General features: G+C 36.6%; 1 protein-coding gene across 4 annotated transcripts in view; it reads right to left on the reverse strand.

The window, feature by feature from the left end:
• TRPC4 (transient receptor potential cation channel subfamily C member 4) overlaps positions 1 to 22,199 on the reverse strand; it is a 201,077-nt gene that overhangs the window by 154,394 nt on the left and 24,484 nt on the right. The window contains exons 1-2 of one of the 4 annotated variants that reach the window (XM_023250940.2): positions 4,112 to 4,899; positions 3,891 to 4,004 (exon numbers count right to left, since the gene is read on the reverse strand). The exons of the other annotated variants lie outside the window; for them this stretch is intronic. The gene's annotated coding sequence lies outside the window, so the exon portion shown is untranslated. Of the gene's footprint in view, positions 1 to 3,890; positions 4,005 to 4,111; positions 4,900 to 22,199 lie in introns of those variants that run through there. 4 annotated transcript variants of the gene reach the window in all.

The raw sequence follows: 22,199 nt of genomic DNA on the forward strand, positions 1-22,199 counted from the left end.
ACAACCTGTCCTTTTCCTATAAAAAGGAAAGGATAGGCTTTTTTTTCCCCCCATTTCCAGTTACTGGAGATAGCATGGTGAGACTATTATCAAGGTTCCAACTTGTAAATCCTGAAGCTAATTTATTTTTATTAGTCCACTGCAGTTTCAGGCAAAGGATCACCTTCGGTGAAGCAGTGTCCTCTCTATCTGAGTGCACAGTCTTTAAAGGAAAATACATGAAGTGGGTGGGAGTGACAGAGGACAATCTGATCAATTGTTTCAATCCTAAAGACAAATTAGTTCACTAGGGTGCATGAGTGTCACATCTGCCTGATGACAGCTGGAAATCTTTACTCCTTCATGTGTTGGTTCAAGTACTCAAAGATTTATTACGGCTTCTTCTGTAGCAGATCAAGACTATTTTGCAGGCTGAGGATATAAAGTGAAATAAAACACAGTCCCCGATGGGTGAATTTTTTGTGGTATGTAAATTATGTCTCAATAGAGCATTGAAAATAACAGCAAGAAATCCCAGACCTCAGGGAGAATGCTGTTAGGTGGAGAAGGAGCGTTGTCCATAACTGATAGTAAATACCATATGGTAATCCATACATTATAGATTTATATACTGTTTCCTTGGGATTTACAAGAGAAAGCCATTAGTTGTAGGCGTGCCATGGAGGGTGTAAAAATGGTTGTAAGAGGAGATGGACTTTTACCTAAATATCTGTGTAGTTATTTCCCTAGTGACTATATAGAAGCAGAGAATTCTGGGAAGAGGAGGCAAAGCGTTTAAAGGAATGGAGATGAAAAAAAGCTCCTCATTCTGTACTAGTCTCCCCTCCTAGAATAAGTGGCCATACTTTTACACAATGGCTTTCCTGTTATGTCTTTTAGAATTTGTTATCCCAATTTTGTTCTGAATCATTTAGTGACCCTTATTGTTTCCCACCAAACACTGTTCCTGTTAGTGATTGTATAAATTTGGGCATGTGAAAGAATGATAGAAAGTCACAGAAAAAGATAATTAAGTTTCTGTGGCTCAGAAAAGTTTAAAAACTTCTGCCAGTTCACACCGCCAGTAAGTATTGCATCCAGAAGATGCATCAAAGGGATGAGCAATGAAAATACTAATGGTTTCAATGGGAAATCAGAGCCAGACTTGTCTCTCATTCTTCTATCTCACATTCCCAATCAACTTTTGGTCTAGGCAGGTAGGAGCCAGAGTTCCACTAGGGCTGCTTCTGAATGAAGCTGGTCCCTTCATGTCCCTAGGGACTTTGTTCTTGCCTTGTTGTTTAGATCTCCACAGATTAAGATTTTACTGGAAACACCAGTCCCTTGAAACAACAAAACAGTAACGCAACAGAAACAACAGCACTTACTGAACACAGTATGTACCAAGCACCGTCCTTTTACATATATGAACTCAATTAATTCTTGGGAAAACCCCCTGCAGTAAACATTACTAGTGCCCCTTGGGACGGATATTGGGACCAAATAACATGATAAAATCACAAGGGCTTGATACATGTGTTACTGATCCTATACTCATTTTTCCTTATCCTGTGTTACATGTTTTGCCTTTACTCTGTTACTGAATGTCCATTCAGTTTCTCACCACCTGGGTTTTTATCATGCACCTCAATTCTCTACTGAATGCATTACCCATGTAGTAAGTGGATCTCGTAATTCTGAACCTCAGTTTCTTCATTACTATTACTTTCAGAAAGTTCTTTTGAGTCCTTACCAACACTACTCGACCTTCCTTAAATGCTAGCCAGTCTCTCAGATCTTACGCTTCTTTGCAAATTGAGTCTTCGCTGTGATATTGAGCTGTACTCAAGGTAATGAAATCCTATTTGTCACACCTCCATTGGCTCTTCACCTGCTAAGGAATATTTCCAGGTTCATAGACTGATAGATCCCTAATCTCTTCCTTCCCACTTTCTCGTCTCTGCCTCTCAGTTAACCTGGTTCAGTTCACCATGGATGCAACCAAGAAAAGGTAGCATTATTTAGTCCTTTGCTCATTGTTAGAAGGTGCAGGAGGGTCAAAAATGTATCCTCCACCCTGAGAAGGTACTTTAATATAGAAAATCAAAGCAAACTACCTCATACCTTTTACACAGAGTTTTATTCAGGGTAACTTACCTACAGGGGCAATGGGTGAGCAGAAGATCCAGGGCCCTGTGTATGTAGGTATTCCCCCACCCCTAGTCTCCCCCAAGTCCAGACCTTAATCCCCAGCTTTTATGGAGTGAGGAGCGTGATGGTGAGGTCACAAGGTTGTTATCTAAAGTGGGGCCCTCTGTGCACCAGTGTGGAGAACAAGATGGAGGGCCAAAGATGGAATCAGTGTTAATAGCACTGCTACATTCATGTGAGATGTAGCAATGGTAAATAACTGAGAGTTTCACTCTCAATGTTAAATTGAGCCCAGAAGGTTAAAACTCAGTAGGATTGTGCGGCATGCTAACTCTTACTTCCTTCACTATATGGAGAGTAGTTCAGATTGAGTATTTAACATTCTAAAAGCACTCTACAGTTAACAGAAAAGTAGAAGGTGTAAATATTGTAAAATGCAATCTCTTCCTTTTGTCTTGAACTTTAAAATCTTTTACTCAATCTTTTCATGTCCTTAGAATTAACTGAGTTTATTTCTACACTGAACTCAAGCATCAGTTATGCAAATCAAAGGCAAATTAGGTTTTTTTTAAACTAGATTGCTTAGAATACTCTTCATAAAGGTTCATTATGCACAAGGAATTTAGCATCTCTTAAATACCTCCAACAAGTATAGTAATTACCATAGCAACTTAAAAGATTAAATTTATTTGGCAAAGCAGTTTTTCCAGGTTATTTGGTTATTGTCCAAATTTGTGATAGATTTGCTGTCCGGAGAATTTTGTTATTCTATGCAGTTATTAATCCTATGACATTATGATCATTTTAATGATATAAAGCTGTATTATGATTTCTAAATACTCATCCTAGAAGTTTATTTCTTTAGTATATTGGAATACTTAAGACTACACTTAAACCTGCTTTCTTTTTTAACGTTTATTTATTTTGGTGGGGGAGGGGCAGAGAGAGAGGGAGAGAGAGAATCCCAAGCAGGCTCAGTGCTGTCGGCACACAGCCGGACACAAGGCTTGATCCCATGAACTGTGAGATCATGACCTGACTGCTTAACTGACTGAGTCACCCAGGCACCCCTTAAATGTGCTTTTATTAGCAGGCATGTTAACAATTTCTTTTAAATTCAATTAGCTCTATGCTTTGGATGTTTAACAGATATGATAGGATTATTTACATAAATGGCACAGCTTATTTTCTATCAAGTCTTCATTTAGCTTTCACTAAATAAAACAAGTTTTCTTTAAGTCAGTTCTCCTGTTATTCCAAAGGTTGGCATAAACTAATCACAAGTATTGATTAAGAAATGAGAACAAGCTATCAACTATTTCATCAAATCCCCCATTCCACTCTGGCTCCATTACAAACAGCTCTTGGGGCGCCTGGGTGGCTCAGTCAGTTAAGCATCTGACTTCAGCTCAGTCATGATCTCAGGTTCGTGAGTTCAAGCCCCGCATCAGGCTGTATGCTGACAGCTCAGAGCCTGGAGCCTGCTTCTGACTATCTCCTTCTCTCTCTGCCCCTCCCCCGCCCATACTCTGTCTCTCAAAAATAAATAAAACATTAGAAAAACAAAAGTAAAAAAAAACAAACAAAAGAAAAAAAGAAAAGAAAAACAAACAGCTCTTAAATCTCTGCTAATTTTTTCTGCTTCTTGGGGAAGCAGAAATTTGAGGAAAATTGAGATCTACTCTGATTCTGATAGATATGATCCCACACCCCTTCTGGTAAAACAGTTTTGTAAGCAGTTGCTGATTTATTAAACTTACCATGAAAGTGAAGATGGGGGGTAGATATTTTAGATGTGAATTTTCCATTTTCCACTCCAAATTAGAATTCAAAAGTGTCATGATATTAAAAACTTTGTAGGCTCTCTGTATGCACTGGTGGAACATTTAGATGAGAAGTGAAAAAATATTTCCATCAATCAAATATTTTTGCCTACATAGTATCAGAAATTGGAATATCTATAAATATTTGCTTTTCTTACTTTGAGCCAGATGTTTGACACATTACAGTTACAGCTCTCTGCCGCTGAAACCTTCTGTCACTTAATCTCAGATTGGCCACTTCTCCCAGAGACTTAGTCTCTTTATCAGTCGAGGCAGAGAATGACGCCCATGCAGGGTTGGTTGTTAGTATATAAATGTATAGTACGATGTAAAAAAGCGTCTGATACACAGGTATTGGTGGTGATTATATTTAGTTTCACTGAATTTTCACCTGGAAAATTGCTAGATGTGAGCTCATGAAAAAAAAAATTGTCCTTTTTTTTGTTTTGTTTAAATTGAGCTTAAATTTTCCTAAATTAAGACAAAGGTAAATAGCACATTTATTCCATGAGATACGTAATAGAAATGCAATGATCTGTCGATAGTCTTATTTTTTAATGCAAGAAATATTTATTAATTTTATAAAATCAGTTCTCAGACTAGAGAGAGATATTGATTAGCTAGGTTCAGAGTTTACGAGAGAACCAATTTCTAATAATCTACCATCATCCCATGCATTTAATATTTACCTGTCAGCTTCAGTTTTATAAGGTTGGGAAAGAATAACTGTGTCTCATAAAATTAATGAGGATATGAATGAATTACTTTTACTTGAGGTATTCTCCAAGATGCAACATACTTAGATAGGTAGATGGGTTTAAGAGCTGTTAAGATAAAATATATACATTTGTAAACAAATTAATTTTTACCAATTATTTAATTTTTAATAAAAACGGAACTAACAGAACACCAAATAAGAGTAATTCTCATATTATGAACCAGTGTAAATGAGAAAGTTATGATACAATATTTGATACTTTAAACTTTGTGGCATAAATTAATATGAATTTCATAAATCTATATTTTGAATCAATAGTCCCACAAGAAGAGTATTTCTCTTCTATATAAAGGCTTGGTTTTTTAAGCTAAAAATCAGTCAAATCTTTTAAAGAAAATAAAATTTTCAATATTTCAAATTTATGAAGAGTAATCTACTAATAAATCATATATACAATAGTAAGCAATTGATTTCACACACTGCAACTGATCAAGCATTTCACCATCTTTCTTTTGACAGGAAATATTTGGAAGAACATTTGTCTAAGCTTAAAGTCAGTCCAAATCTTACCTGTGCTGTAAGGAGGGAATATGCTCCAAATGTAAACATATTTATTGTTACTACAGAATATAACAAAATTTTTTCTAAAACTGTTTTTACTAGATAAGGAAGATACCTCCATAATGGCAATATTTTAAAAATTGGGTGTTCTCTCTTTAGCAGAAGATCTATGTAAGCTACCTTGAAAGATAGTATAAAATTGTTCACAAAATAGCCAGAATAAATGAAAAGATCATAGTAGATAGATATTCCACTACATCAGCCTTCATTCCACTCTAGTTGAACGACAACTGGGAACCATAGTTGTGCAGATCCTTTACACTGGATTTGTAAGACATTCACTTACATTTATAAAATTAAAGTAGGGCTTAATTATGGCCTCTGGTAAGTTAAGAAAAAGAAGACATGAATCTTTTATTCCAATATCCCATTATTGAATACAATAATAAAGTCAGATACTTAGAACAATTAGTTATTTATTCTCTCATTTATTCATCCATGGAAACTTTATTGAACCTCTACTATCTTTGGGCACTAAACTGAGAATTAAAACACATAAAGACATGACTGAATGGAAGAAGATATTTGCAAATAATATATCTGATAAGAGGCTAGTATCCAAAATATATAAAGAACTTATTCAACTCAACACCAAAAAAAATGCCATAAATAATCCAATTAAAAATGGGCAGAAGGGGTCCTTGGATGGCTCAGTTGGTTAAGCATCTGACTTTGGCTCAGGTAATGATCTTGCACTCTGTGAGTTCAAGCCCTGTGTCTCAGGCTCTGTGCTGACAGCTCAGAGCCTGGAGGCTGCTTTATATTCTGTGTCTCCCTCTCTCTCTGCCCCTTCCTCCCTACCTCTCAAAAGTAAATAAACATTAAAAAAATTTTTTTAATGGGCAGAAGACATGAACAGATATGTTTCCAAAGAAGACATCCATATGGCCAACAGACATATGAAAAATGCTCAACATCATTGATCATCAGGGAAATGCAAATAACCACAGTTATCACCTCACATCTGCCAGAATGGCCAAAATCAAAATCACAAAAAACAAGTGTTGACAAGGATGTGAAGAAAAAGGAACACTTGTGCACTGTTGGTGGGAATGCAAAGTGGTGCAGTCACTGTTAAAAACAGTATGGAGGTCCCTGAAAAAGTTAAAAATAGAATTACCATATGATCCAATAATTCCACTACTGGCTATTTACCCAAAGAATATGAAAACACTAATTCAACAAGACATATGCACCCCTGTGTTTATTGTAGCGTTATTTACAACAGCCAAATTATAAAAGCAGCCCGAATGTCCATTGATAGACAAATGGATAAAGAATAGTAACACACAGACACACAGACACACACACACCCTGGAATATTACTCATATTACTCAATAATAAAAGAATGAAATCTTGCCATTTGTAACAATATCAATGGAGCTACAGAGTATAATGTTAAGTAAAATATGAGAAAGACAAATACCATATGATTTCACTCAAATGTGTAATTTAAGAAGCAAAACAAATGAACAAAGGTAGAGAGAAACTATAGAGAACAAACTGATGGTTACCAGAAGGAGGTAGGTGGGGGGATGGGTGAAACAGATGAAGAGAATTAAGAGTGCACTTACCATGAAGAGGACTGAGTAATGTATGGAATTATTGAATCACTATATTGTACACCTGAAACTAATATAACACTGTGTGGTCACTAAACCAAAATTAAAATTAAAAAATACACATGTACATATGAAAATATGGTTCTTCCTTTTAGGAAGCTCATATTTTTAGATGATGAGAAAGCTACATAAATTATCAGGTATAATATGATGAGTGCAAAAATATATTTAGAAAGACTTACAGATACTTGGAAAGCATCACATAAAGGCAATATTTGTGATTTTTTTAAGTTTATTTATTTAGTTTGAGAGAGAGAGAGAGGGAGAGAGAGAGAGAGAGAGGCAGGGGAGGGGCAGAGAGAGAGGTAGATAATGACCTGAAGCGAAATCAAGAGACGGACACTTAAATGACTGAGCCAGTGAGGCACCCCAGAAAGGTAATATTTGGACTACATTTTGAAGGATAAAAAATGTGTCAGGTAGGGGACAAAAAAGTTCATTTTTGGAAGATGGAAACAGTGCAAGGATGGAATCATAAAAACCCCACGTATACTTAGAGGAAGTAATTTGGCTAGATGGAGTTCTGGAATGACATATAAATCAAAGAAGATAATTCTATGGCAATGTAATTTTTTATTATAAAGTACATTAATTAATTCATTTAAAAAGCTATTGAATGCCTAATCTATGCTAGGAACTGGATTTAAAACACTCCCACTATTTTCTTTTTAATTTTGAAATAATTTTAGATTTACAGGAATTGCAAAGACGGTACAGAGAGTTCCTCCAATGTTAATGTCTTACATGAGCATGATCTTCTACCAAAAATAAGAAATTGATGTTGGCAAAATACTGTTAACTTGTTGACAGACTTGATTATGATTTTACCTTTTTTCCCCTTCTCATATCTTACTTTCTTCTGGGATCCATCTCGTACACTGCACTTAGTCACCATGTCTCCTTAATCCCATCTGTATCAGTCTCTCCATTTTTCCTCGACTTTCATGACCTTGACACTTTTGAAGATTACTGGTCAGGTGTTTTGTAGAATGTCCCTCAATTTGAGTTTGTCTGCTTTTCCTCACAATTAAACTGATATTACAGAACATGGGGAAAAGATGCCACAGAAGTGATGTGGCCATCTCATGGTGTCACTGCACAATATGAACACGACTTATTACTGACAATGTTAACCTTGATCGCTCCATGAGGTCATGGCTGCCAACTTTCTACACTCTTCTATTTGATAGAAGCGAATCAATAGTCCGACTCATGTTCAAGGTGAAGGGAATTAAGCTTCACCTGCCGGGAGGATTATTAAAGAGTTTTTGGACATATGTTAAAACCACTATGACAATTAATAATATCTTGGGGAGATACTTTGAGGTAATGAAAATATCATTTTCCCCCTTGAAGTCTTGCCTACTGATTTATTTCAGCATCCATCTGCAGATTCTGCCTGTGGCAATTATGAGTATGGCACCCTAATGGTGATTTTCTATTTCTCTCATTCCTTCCATATTTACTACTTGGAATTCTACTTTAAGGAAAGTTTGTCCTCTCTACCCTTATTTATTCATTCATTCAATTATTTATTTATATTGTCATGGATTTGTGGATATTTATTTTATTTTTGAGTTATAATACTATTGCCTATTTCTCTTGTTGCTCAAACTGTTTTAGCTTTGACCATGGGAAGCTCTGTCAGGCACCTGTGTTCTCTTGACATGCCTTTACTGTTTTAACTTATTCATTTGTTGAACACTTCCTTACTTTCTGACACGACACAATGCTCCAGGCTCATTTGTATTTTTCTTGTCCCAATCCTGGATATACCATTTTTCAAAAGTGCCCCAGATCCTTTTACTGGAGCGTGGTGTTTAAACATTACTCTCTGGATGCTAGGTGTGAATGCCGTTCCTAGGGTATCAGTGAGGTTCATTCTGGTCTTTCCCTTTACTTATTTTAACTTCTTTTTCTGACAATAAGAAACCTGGCTCTCAGGGTGCCTGGGTGGCTCAGTCTGTTAAGCATCACACTCTTGATATTGACTCAGGTCATGATCTCACGGTTCGTGGGATCGAGCCCTGCAAAGGGCTCTGTGCTGACAGTATGGGGCCTGCTTGGGATCTTTCTCCCCACTCTTTCTTTCCCTTCCCAGGTCATGACCTCACATGTTTTCTCTCTCAAAATAAACAATAAATATTTAAAAAAGAAACCTGGCTCAATATTTCTACAAAATATTAACTTATTCATTGAACCTCAGTCCACACATAAAATAGTGTCAGTATACTAGACCATACCCCTGTGAGAAAAATATTATCAACCAGAGCACAGAGTTTTTGCATGATTCTTTGTGTCTGAGCCTTGTAATAGCTAGACAAAACATCATTTTCCAATGTTATTTAGGTTATTTCCATTCTTCCCCATCACTCCTTTTTTTTTTAATTTCCACAATTCAAAGGAGATCGAGCATTAACAAATTATTGTGTGAGACAAAAGATGTAAAGTTCATGCTAGATCCCTTAAAGCAAAGGGAAGAACCCTTGCTTGTGTTAATAATGGTGAAGAAACATCCCCTAACTTAAACATGACATGTCAATATTATTGAGTATCCTGATGTATGGAAACCAATTAATATTTGTCATAAAGTAAACATCATTAAATTGGCATTGGTAAAATAAAACATTTATGCATTCAAAGAGTATTACTGAGACTTTAATATATATTTGGCAATGCACTAGTGAAGTTTAAGAAGATATGATGTAGTCCTTCCTTAAAAGAAGTATCTGTATACGAGTCAGTGCTGTTCTAAGGACACACATAAAAAGAAGTGGCTGTGAGGTGCCATGCAGGAGTCATGGAGTACTTATTAAATCTGTAACCTGTTACAGCCTAAAGAGACCTTTAAGTGTATAATATAGAAAGCAGTGACAACAATTTTCACACATTGGGGTTCTGTTTTCAGGGTGGATTCTTTGGAAATCATTCTCATCCTGCCAAAGATCAGAAACCACTAAAATCTTCTCAACAAATGTCAGAGGAAAATAATGGTCACAATATTCACACAGCAAACAGATAAAGTAAAGAGACCAAGAATCTGAGAAACATAGAAGTTAAGTATTTTGTAGAAAATGTACTGGGAGCTCCAACATTACGCACCTCTGTTCAATAACAGTGGCTACAGGAATACAATTGTTCAACTTGGTTATCCCCAACTCAACTTCATCAACTTGGTTTTCACCACCTGAATTTCAAGCATCCCCTATTCTTGCAAGAATTTCCAGACCCTCCATACTCCCAGTAATGGCAGGTTCAGGAAGATTTTTCATTTCCATTCCCTGATGCTGGACTCTCATACTTCTCTTAGCAAATAGATTCTCTAGACATTTAAAACTTCCATTGTATTCCTTGATTTTCTATTTTTTTCTCCCAACATACCTTAATACATTCTCCTTAACAGCAGGGACTGCTTTGCTGATCCCTTTATTCCCACTACGTATCCTATAACTATCAGCTTTGTTTTGTCAAGCAAATGAATCAATACTGTGCACTTGAGCTATAGCCAAGAGCAGGTAGAGATGAAGTATTCTTACAATTTGCATTAGAAAATCTCTAGACGGGGCGCCTGGGTGGCGCAGTCGGTTAAGCGTCCGACTTCAGCCAGGTCACGATCTCGCGGTCCGTGAGTTCGAGCCCCGCGTCAGGCTCTGGGCTGATGGCTCGGAGCCTGGAGCCTGTTTCCGATTCTGTGTCTCCCTCTCTCTCTGCCCCTCCCCCGTTCATGCTCTGTCTCTCTCTGTCTCAAAAAATAAATAAACGTTGAAAAAAAAAAAAAAAAAAAAAAAAGAAAATCTCTAGACAAAGAAGAGACTATTCTAAAGCAGAAGTGTGGAACACTAAGGTGGATAAACAAACGATGATAAGTAAATTGTCAAAAGCAAATCTAAACTTCAGAAGAAATATTGTATTTGTTACATGTATTAAAGACTTCCCCAATTTTTTGGTAAAAGTAATTGAATGTTTAAAAAAAGTACATATTTTATATTTTTATAGTTTTAAATATACAAATATGCTTATTACATATATAAGCTCATGCAATTCTTTTTCCAAAATATGAACGGTAATTCTCAACTCATCGTTTAAAAAAATCCAAACAAAAGAATCTCCTTCTTGCTGTATTAGGTGGACCCTCTTAGAAAATGATCATCAATTTGTAGAGCCCAACATGGGCCAAACATATAAGTAGTTCCTCTTTACAAAGTCATATCTCACAAAGGCCTTTGCATCTCAGGAGCACATTATTATAGTATGCATCTAAGGTGCATATTATAGGAGCACGTAAGAGGGAGAGATTAATATTTTCCCTTGTGAGGCTTACAAGAGCTTCATGGAAAAGGGCTAAGTGTGATTTTGACAAATAGAAAAATGTGGGAAAGAAATTCTGTACATAAAAAAAGCTCTGCCATTTTATTGACAATTCATTTTTTTCATTCAGTACCTGTGTACTCCACAGTTAGTAGGTGAGACTATACAAAGTACTGAGAATACTGGTGTAAGTCAGTCAGATCTGGCCACTGCCTTTCTGGAACATGTATCACATGATGGGGAGATAGAACCAATTTAACAAGATAACCATGATGCTCACCAGGAAGTGCAGACCAATAAAACGGGTGACATGATACTTAGCATCTGTGTGACTACTTTAGTCCCATTACTGTGCTGGGGGAAGTTTACTGGGCTCTGAATGACGTGAGGAGTGTGCCTTGGGAAGATGAAAGGGAACAACAGCAGCTGTAGACGGAGGAAGTAAAGCCCGGCTCCAAGGCTGGAAGGAGCTTGGCTTGTTCCTTCCGGGTTCAGACTGAAGGTCAGTGTTGTGGGAGCACTGGGAGGATGATCTGAGATGTGTGCAGGAAGGCATTACCAAGACCACCAAGATAGACATCTTGTTAACAATGGACTTCAAGATCTTCCAGGTAATTGAGAACTGTGATCTAGAACCACAAAATCAGAGCGGATACAGAATTGTCTGGAAGGTAAAATACAGATAGTAAGATTCCTGATGGTCTGGATATTTAAGAAATCCTTTAGGTACTAGGAAGTAAGGGCTGTACTGGAGCAGGGAACTGATTAGAAACTTCCAGAGAAGAACTACAGTAAAAAAAAAAAAAAAAAAGCTGACATTCATTGGGTACTTGTATGTTCTAGCCATCTGCCTTGTGATTAATACCCACCGTGCCATTTAATTCTCACAACTCTAAGAGGAAGAAATAGTGTTATTGTACTTTATAGAAGCACAGAGAGATTAAGTAGTTCCCTCAGGTTGCATAACTAGTAAGTGGTTAGAACCAGGGTATGAGCCCAGGTAGTCTGGCTCCACACCTCTACACTTTACTCCTGCATTGTTTAGCTTTCTAATACAAATTGAAAATAACTGTGAAAAATGAATATCTGTTCATATACATATATGCATATATATGTGTATATATATGCATATATATATATATACATATATATATAGTTGATTTAGAAAAGGTCATCACCTGTATTAAGAAATATTTTCAACTAAAATACTTTTATGCTTTACTTATAGGTTACAACTCATTTTTAGATTTCTTCAAATTTCATTTTGTGCATCTATAATAACAATGAAATGCCTGAGGACTTTAAAAAGCACAGGACGTAATATTTGGTGATTTGAAAAGAACTATAATAGGCAAAGTGAATAACAAATGCAGACATAATTCTAATATATACATAATGTTTTGTTCTTTCAAAATGCTTTCACATATATGAATTCTCCTAACAATCCTGGGAGAAATGATATCCATTTTTAAGAGATGAGGAAACAAGTTTGGGAGTTAATGTGTTCAAATGACTTCACACATAAAGACACAAAACATAATTAAGATGTATCTGTAAGGGCATGCCTTAACAACTAAGACCTGTGTCAACAAACTGTAAGTGAAAAATTAATTATATAAAATTCTTTTTTAAATTTAATTTAATTTTTATTTTATTTTTATTTATTTATTTTAATGTTTATTTCTGAGAGAGAGAGAGAGAGAGAGAGAGAGAGAGAGGATGAGCAGGAGAAGGGCAGAGAGAGGGAGACACAGAATCAGAATCAGGGTCCAGGCTCCTAGCTGTCAGCACAGAGCCCAATGTGGGGATAAAAAAATTTAATTTTATTTTTAACTTTATTTTGGAGAGAGAGAGAGAGAGAGAGAGAGATAAAGAGAGAGAGAGAGAGAATGAACTGGGGAGAGAGGCAGAGGGAAAGAAAGAATCTTAAGCAGGTTCCATGCTCAGCATGGAACCTGACAGGGGCTCGAGCCCACAACCCTGGAATCATAACATAAGCCAAAATCCAGAGGTGGACATTCAACCAACTGAGCCACCCACCTTCCCCTATATATAATTCTTAATTGTCAAAAATGCCTTGATAATCTCTAACTGTTGATATTTTATTTTTATATGGCATAGATTATTTTAAATATATCATAAATAGATCACAGAGTTTCAGACCTGGAAAGTCATATACTGATCTTCTTATCCAACTCCCTTAGAGAATACTCATGTGTGAAAGAATTAAGATTTCTAGCATAGCTGCTACTGAAAACATTTTATACAATTTTTATTATATGAGCTAATGAATACTGATTAGCACTTGTCCCATAGGCAGAAAATAATTGTCTTGGGGTCTGTATAACTCAATATTATAAACTCTAGCAATGCAAACATGCTATAAGCCACCTATTTCCATCAATGGCAAATTACACATCCACTTATACAATGAATTAAACATTCCTTTACAGCTGCTACCATGTTTTATATACACTTTGTCTCCTTTCAGTAAAACCTAGTGGAGAATTCTTGAGTTGAAGTTATTGATTGATTGATTGACTGACTTCACAGCCAACACAGACCCCAATGTGGGGCTTGAATTCACAACCCTGAGATCCAGACCTGAGCTGAGATGAACAGTCTGTCGCTTAACTGACTGAGCCACTCAGGTGCCACTTTTTCCATTTAATAAGGATCCCTGCGTATAGAACACCACCAGCAGAAACAAGGTTCACTGACTGGTTGGAAAGGGACTTTTCTCTCGGTAGTATCTGACCCTGAGGTTTTGTTCCTTTGAAGGGTATGTTTTGTACTAGTTTGGAAGATTATGGTATTTTAGCTGGGACTCTGGATAACAGTAAAGAAAGTAGTCTGGATACTACTAAATACATCCGAAATTCTGAAACCCATAGCTTAAAATTTGCTGTCAAGGTTTTGCATTTTATATTTTATAATGAACATCTGATAACAAGTCAGAAGAGCCAACCTAATGTCAATTCAAATGCCCAAAGAATGAATCTTTCCGTCAGTCCCTATGTCCCTATGTGTAAAGTTCTTCTTGGTGTCCTTAACTGTGACAGATGCCACTGTTTAATTATTGAGAAATAGAAACATTTTTTTTTCTTGAAATCAAATTGAATGTACTTCTAAGTAAAATTGGGAAGAATCAGAAATGTCATTGAAAAAAGGGTAAAGTCAGAATAAGATAAAACCAGAGAAAGAGCAAACGTAAACAGTGGAAATACGGAAGGGAAGTTTTGTAGAAAGACTCATGCCTTTACTGAGTTCGATGAGTTCAGTTATAACTGATGGGAATTTATCTGCACAAAAGTCCTTCTAAATAGAAAATATGGAAGGATTCTGGGAAGGTACCAGAGGGCTCAATCATACACTGCTGGATATCAAACCATCAAGAATATGGAAACTCAGAGTTAACGAGTGTGCTTTTTCCTACACCTTCATCTCTGTACGGTAGGAATGTTTTACACAGTGTGATCTCCATATGTTAACTTCGATTTTAAAATAAATCAAAGGATAGCCTCATGACATTACTGTATAGAACAAAGTATTTATTGTGCTTAATTAAAGACAGAAGAAAAAATAAAATAAAACTGGGGGGAGGGGTTTTGTCATTGTTCCTAGAGATCTACTGGTGCTGCACCAAACCTGTATTAATACCAAAGGAGCTCAGATATCCATTTGCAAACATGTAGACTGGGCATTTAGAACACATATAATGAATAATTCCCTAAGCTACTGCAATGACATCTATACAACTGAAATATTCTTCCCCGCATCTCTATTAACATCTTAAGTCAGTGTACCTAACCTATGAAAGCTCTTGTGTGTGTGGATAAAAAGAGGATGACTTTAGGCTGAGTGGTCTTCAGAGTCAAAGTGTGAGGTCGACAAGATTAATTATACTCATTGCTCTCTTCCGATTTTACCTGATTAATCAGAGAGGGGCGGGGTAGTGTATGTTCTCCCACCAGTATGGAGTCTAAACATAAATGCCTGTGACTGCCTCTCACTCACTGCTCCATCAGGCTCTGGCCCCTTGGCCCCAGGCCCTTGGACTGCACCCTGCTAGCCTCTTCTGGCCCTGCAACATCAGGTGGAGCCAACACACTATTCTTATTCTTCAAGAGTACTAAAGTTTAAAATTTCCATTCCCAAAGAACCGTCTAGTCCAAACTCCAACCTTAATAACATCCATGAAGAAAACTGCAGAAAATTGTTTAAATTGGTTTATAGAAAAAAATGATTGCTGGGGCACCTTATAAATTCAGGTTCTCTCTGAGAAAATTACAATGATTACATGTGCCAACTTCTTTCCCTGCCCTTTGTCCATATTTGATTAAGACTTTGAACTCAGCCATACACACTTCTCTCTCCATCTCCTTCGCTCTCTCTATATACAGAGGTTGTTAATATGCTACAACAACTTCTCACTGGCTTCAAAACCCTTCCTTCCTGATTCCCATCAGTGCTCATAACTATGTCTATAACTGCACAGCAGTGTTACTGGCTCTTATGTAAACATTCCATTTGAGCATTTAGATTGGACACTGGCCAAAGCAAACAGTTCCCTAAAGTATGGATCTTTAAAAGGGTCACACTTACTTTTCAGCAAAATAACAACAACAACAACAACAACAATAAAAGTATTGTTGCTCTAACTAGTTGAATATCAAGAACCCCACCTAATTATTCCTGTGTCATAATTATAATACATTTCAGTATCTTTTAAAAGAAAAACAAATGCATATAACACAATGTTAAACATTGCAAATTACCTGAGGACAAGACACCTGGGTCCCTCTTTCTCGGTCACACCCATCTTGCTACAGAAAAGGTTCTCTCTGAACCCACTATAAGTATAAGGGATTAAATCAACTTACGCTAGCCCAAAACATGCCCGCTGCATTGCCATATCCAAAGAGAAATACAAAGAGAGTTAAAAGTTTCCCCATCTTTCTAAGATGATTATAAGCCCATTGCTCTCCTTTGTGTCCATTTTGTTTCTGAAATAAATAACCAACTGTTTTAAAGCAGAAAAAAGCACCTAGAGTAAGGTGACTCATTAAAGGCTTAAAAAGTCCTTTAAAAATCATATTTGAGATCTTCAATTAAATGATATAAATTTAAGTTTCAAACTTTTTAATTGCACAAGTGCTTTTTACTTATTTTCAGAAGAAGACTCACACCTTTTTGGTCGTAGGAGATGTCGTGGATCCTCTCATTGCTGACGGGGGCTAAAAGACCTTGTTCCTCTCACATTTATCTCCTTTCTTCTTCTACTACTTACTTATAAGAACATTTCAAAGACTCTGTTCTCTTTCTTCAGAATACAAAGGAAGACATGAACATACCAATGAAGGAAATGATGTTCTATGAATTCAAAGCTGTGCTTCCAAATGATTATCTCAACGTTATGCTGAAAAGGTTCACCAAAACACCAAAAGTCCACGACCCTTTAAGAGATCTTTAATGAAACTGAAATGAAAATAAAAACATGGGCAGGCCTGTCTCAGTAATTACAGTAGTATTTGCTTTGTGAATCTTTGGGAGTGGGGGAAATGGCACCTGGTGCAATGGCTCTTGTAGGGAAAAGAAGCATGCTGCACATGACCAATTGCATAACTCTAGGGAGCTCATTCTCACCGTAGGAAAGAGTTTGGGGGAAGGACTTTGGTGGCACTGTGATGAACCACCCATATCCCTCTTCAGTGAAGTCTTCGTTGCCTCATTTGCTAACAATTGAAGTGCAGAGGGGCGTCTGGGTGGCTCAGTGGGTTTCCAACTCTTGATTTTGGCTCAGGTCATGATCTCACAGTTTGTGAGCAAGCTTAGCGTGGAGCCTGCTTGGGAAACTGTCTCTCTCTCTCAAAATAAACAAATAAACTGGAAAAAAAAAACAATGCAAAGACTATAAGATTAGACACAAAATACCAAACTATATGCTGCTGTTAAGAATATGCAATTTATCATAAAATCCACTTATGAAAAACCCACAGCTAACATCATCCTCAATGGGGAAAAACTGAGAGCTTTTTCCCTGAGATCAGGAACACGACAGGGATGCCCACTCTCACCGCTGTTGTTTAACATAGTGTTGGAAGTTCTAGCATCAGCAATCAGACAACAAAAGGAAATCAAAGGCATCAAAATTGGCAAAGATGAATTCAAGCTTTCACTTTTTGCAGATGACATGATATTATACATGGAAAATCCGACAGACTCCACCAAAAGTCTGCTAGAACTGATACATGAATTCAGCAAAGTGGCAGGATACAAAATCAATGTACAGAAATCAGTTGCATTCTTATACACTAACAATGAAGCAACACAAAGACAAAGAAACTGATCCCATTCACAATTGCACCAAGAAGCATAAAATACCTAGGAATAAATCTAACCAAAGATGTAAAAGATCTGTATGCTGAAAACTATAGAAAGCTTATGAAGGTAATTGAAGAGGATATAAAGAAATGGAAAGACATTCCCTGCTCATGGATTGGAAGAATAAATATTGTCTAAATGTCAATACTACCCAAAGCTATCTATACATTCAATGCAATCCCAATCAAAATTGCACCAGCATTCTTCTCGAAACTAGAACAAGCAATTCTAAAATTCATATGGAACCACAAAAGACCCCAAATAGCCAAAGTAATTTTGAAGAAGAAGACCAAAGCAGCAGGCATCACAATCCCAGACTTTAGCCTCTACTACAAAGCTGTAATCATCAAGACAGCATGGTATTGGCACAAAAACAGACACATAGACCAATGGAATAGAATAGAAACCCCAGAACTAGACCCACAAACGCATGGCCAACTAATCTTTGACAAAGCAGAAAAGAACATCCAATGGAAAAAAGACAGCCTCTTTAACAAATGGTGCTGGGAGAACTGGACAGCAACATGCAGAAGGTTGAAACTAGACCACTTTCTCACACCATTCACAAAAATAAACTCAAAATGGATAAAGGACCTGAATGTGAGACAGGAAACCATCAAAACCCTAGAGGAGAAAGCAGGAAAAGACCTCTCTGACCTCAGCCGTAGCAATCTCTTAACTCGACACATCCCCAAAGGCAAGGGAATTAAAAGCAAAAATGAATTACTGGGACCTTATGAAGATAAAAGCTTCTGCACAGCAAAGGAAACAACCAACAAAACTAAAAGGCAACCAACAGAATGGGAAAAGATATTTGCAAATGACATATCGGACAAAGGGCTAGTATCCAAAATCTATAAAGAGCTCACCAAACTCCACACCCGAAAAACAAATAACCCAGTGAAGAAATGGGCAGAAAACATGAATAGACACTTCTCTAAAGAAGACATCCGGATGGCCAACAGGCACATGAAAAGATGCTCAACGTCGCTCCTCATCAGGGAAATACAAATCAAAACCACACTCAGATATCACCTCACGCCTGTCAGAGTGGCCAAAATGAACAAATCAGGAGACTATAGATGCTGGAGAGGATGTGGAGAAACGGGAACCCTCTTGCACTGTTGGTGGGAATGCAAATTGGTGCAGCCACTCTGGAAAGCAGTGTGGAGGTTCCTCAGAAAATTAAAAATAGACCTACCCTATAACCCAGCAATAGCACTGCTAGGAATTTACCCAAGGGATACAGGAATACTGATGCATAGGGGCACTTGTACCCCAATGTTTATAGCAGCACTCTCAACAATAGCCAAATGATGGAAAGAGCCTAAATGTCCATCAACTGATGAATGGATAAAGAAATTGTGGTTTATATACACAATGGAGTACTACGTGGCAATGAGAAAGAACGAAATATGGCCCTTAGTAGCAACGTGGATGGAAGTGGAGAGTGTGATGCTAAGTGAAATAAGCCATACAGAGAAAGACAGATACCATATGTTTTCACTCTTATGTGGATCCTGAGAAACTTAACAGAAACCCATGAAGGAGGGGAAGGAAAAAAATAAAAAAGAGGTTAGAGTGGGAGAGAGCCAAAGCATAAGAGACTGTTAAAAACTGAGAACAAACTGAGGGTTGATGGGGGGTGGGAGGGAGGGGAGGGTGGGTGATGGGTATTGAGGAGGGCACCTTTTGGGATGAGCACTGGGTGTTGTATGGAAACCAATTTGACAATAAATTTCATATATTGAAAAAAAAATAAAAATATAATAGATTTGCATAAAAAAGAATATGCAATTTAAATATAAAGACAGCCACCAGTTTAATGTAAAAGGAGAATAAAAGGTACACCATGCTGCTTTGCATCTGTTGTTTTCCACTCAAGTCTTAAAAAAAACTTTTCTTTCGAATTGTTTTGATTTTAGGTATTTTTCCTCATTTTTCCTAGTTTTCCTGACTCTTTTTTCAACAGTGTCTATTCCTGCTCTTTACAATTTCCCCCCTTCTTGGTTTCATTTTGTGTTTAATTTCTTAATCTTGTCAACTCACAGTTGTTTCATTTTTTTTCTTGTCCCATCATCTCCTCCCCACGTGCCTTTGCTATGGTTTGTGCTATTGCTTCATAGGAATTATTTTTAAACTCAGAGTAAAATGTCAGTTGCTTCTGCTCCTTATCATACATTTTTATCATGCTGTCTTCATCTCTTAACTTTATTTTCTTACCCCTACTCATTATTTTCCTGCAACAACTTGTACAGCTTCTGTACTGCTCTTTTTAAATGCTTATCCATTTATTTTGAGAGAGAGAGAGAGAGAAAGAGAGAGAGCACACACATGTGTGCTAGTGGGGGAGGGGCAGAGAGAGAGGGACAGAGAATACCAAGCACAGAGCCTAACGAGGGTCCAGACCCCATGAACGCAACCATGAGATCATGACCTGAGCTGAAATCAAAAGCGCTAGCTCAACCAACTGAGCCACCCAGGAGTCCCTATACTGGTTCAGTTTTAACTCATCGGACATTGTGAGTTTTGCTGGGATAAGCTATACATATGGCATTTGCCTAATGGAAGTACCAAAGCAACCTTCATACCATCTGGACATTTAGTTGATTTAGTTGGTAATGTCTTTATAGCCAGTGACGATGAGCAGCTGAGAGATTTTCAAAGTGAAAAGGTTTTCTCTTCCTCCTCTGCCAAAGAGACAATGCTTCTTATGAGTAGTTCTTTCTTTATTCTTTCCCCTGGTTCTGGGAGATCACCTGACACTTTTAGGGGTAACTGTCAATCCATATTCATTGTTAGAAACGAGATATTTTCATCCTTTCAAGGTTTAGTGCCTCAACTGTAAGAAGAGTGTTTGGGCTGCATCTTTACAAGATTTGTTGTCGCCTTCTTTCAATGGCGTTCTGCTTGGTCTCCATGCTTCCCATAATCCTTTATTCCATCAGCTTTCTGGGGTCTTAACTATTTTCTAATTTTAACAAAATTTTAGGTTGTAATTTAAAAATTTTTCTTATTTCTTTATACTTTATCGAGGAAGAATAGGCTATCTCTAAATAGGAAATCCCCACAAAGCACTAAATAGTTACTGTAGATTATCCTTAAATATAATTTTCTATAATTGAGCTCCTGAATCATAGTATCTTAATATTTTTCATTCAGTAGGATACTATTTATCTTCATGTTATGTCTACATTTCCCTCATAAATTCAGTACATTTAGATAAAATAGATAAGTGTTTTTTTTAATAACAATTTTCAAAAAAATTAGAGTATCAACTTCAACTTTTTACAACTCAAAATACTCAGGTAAAGAGGACACCTGAATTTTTAACCTCACATTTGGACTTAAATAATATTTTCATGAATTCATGCTTAGCATAAAATCAATTATTGAACAAAAAATTTTTTAAAGGCACAATTGCCTGATAGCCATAACTTACAGAGATGATAATTTGAAGAAAAGGCTTTAAATGAGTAAGATATGAAATTAATATTAGAAAATAAGCATGACTGAGTATTGGAAATCAGAGCTACGCTGCTGGAATAATTGAATGTGACTTAAAGAGCTATATTGCCATTTCCCAGCAGGTAAAAGGAGTTCAGCACAACAGAGTTGAGGGATAGTTAATGAAAAAGTCAATATATTTCATGCTTCTACCCAAGGTGTTACTTTTCAAAAATCCAGTTACACCTAAAGGATTTATAAACTTGAACGGTATTATCACCGATACTGTAATATTAGTCTGGATTATGTAAATATTAGCACAGTTTTCACCTAAAAGAAAAAAAAATGATTCATATATGTTCTACATTGTTACCTGATTTTCAAAGATTCTGAGTACAATATTGATAAGATAATTAATTTTTTCACTTTTATACATTCTTCCAAATTCTGTTCCCAATCCTAAGTTATGTGTTGTTTTTGAATACTTTAGGTCAGGTTTATTCTAACTTGGTTTTGACTGTTTTAAATGTTGTTATTTAAGGAAAGTTATTACTTAATATATTGATAAAATAAAAACTTTACCCACTGAGTTTTAATAGAATTATGCTGCTGGTAGAGAGTTAAAAACAATCAAGCCATTTCAAGGAAATTATTTTCTACAAACTCTAAACCACAAAAACTGTCAAGCTGAGATAGGTTATATTCCTCGTCAGTTCCTAATTAAATTCTAAGACATTCAAGAATGTGTTCTTGTCATATTTCTTGTGTTAAGTTTTTTGCCTCGGAGCCCTCTCTTTGACATAGTTTCCATAATAGCATCGTTAGATAAATACAAAGTGACTGAGGATACACTTTTGTCTCTACCACATCTGGATCAATCCTGGATGAATCCTACTTTCTGATTTTTTTTTTTTTTTTACTTTTATATCCTATATATTGATTGCTGCTAGAGGAAAAAAAACAACACAAAAGAAAAGCTGCCTGCAAATATTTGGCACTACGGAACCCATCTTCTAGTGACAATTATCTTCTCAAAGTTGTTAGTCGACAGTACTTTTACTTGTTTTGGTCAGCCAACTTTCCATTCTCTTTGGTGTTTCTTGTAAGTTTTTAATTTTTTACTTATTGCCTCCTACGAATTACCA

This window comes from Felis catus, chromosome A1 (genome assembly GCF_018350175.1).
Source record: "Felis catus isolate Fca126 chromosome A1, F.catus_Fca126_mat1.0, whole genome shotgun sequence".
NCBI lineage: Eukaryota > Metazoa > Chordata > Mammalia > Carnivora > Felidae > Felis > Felis catus.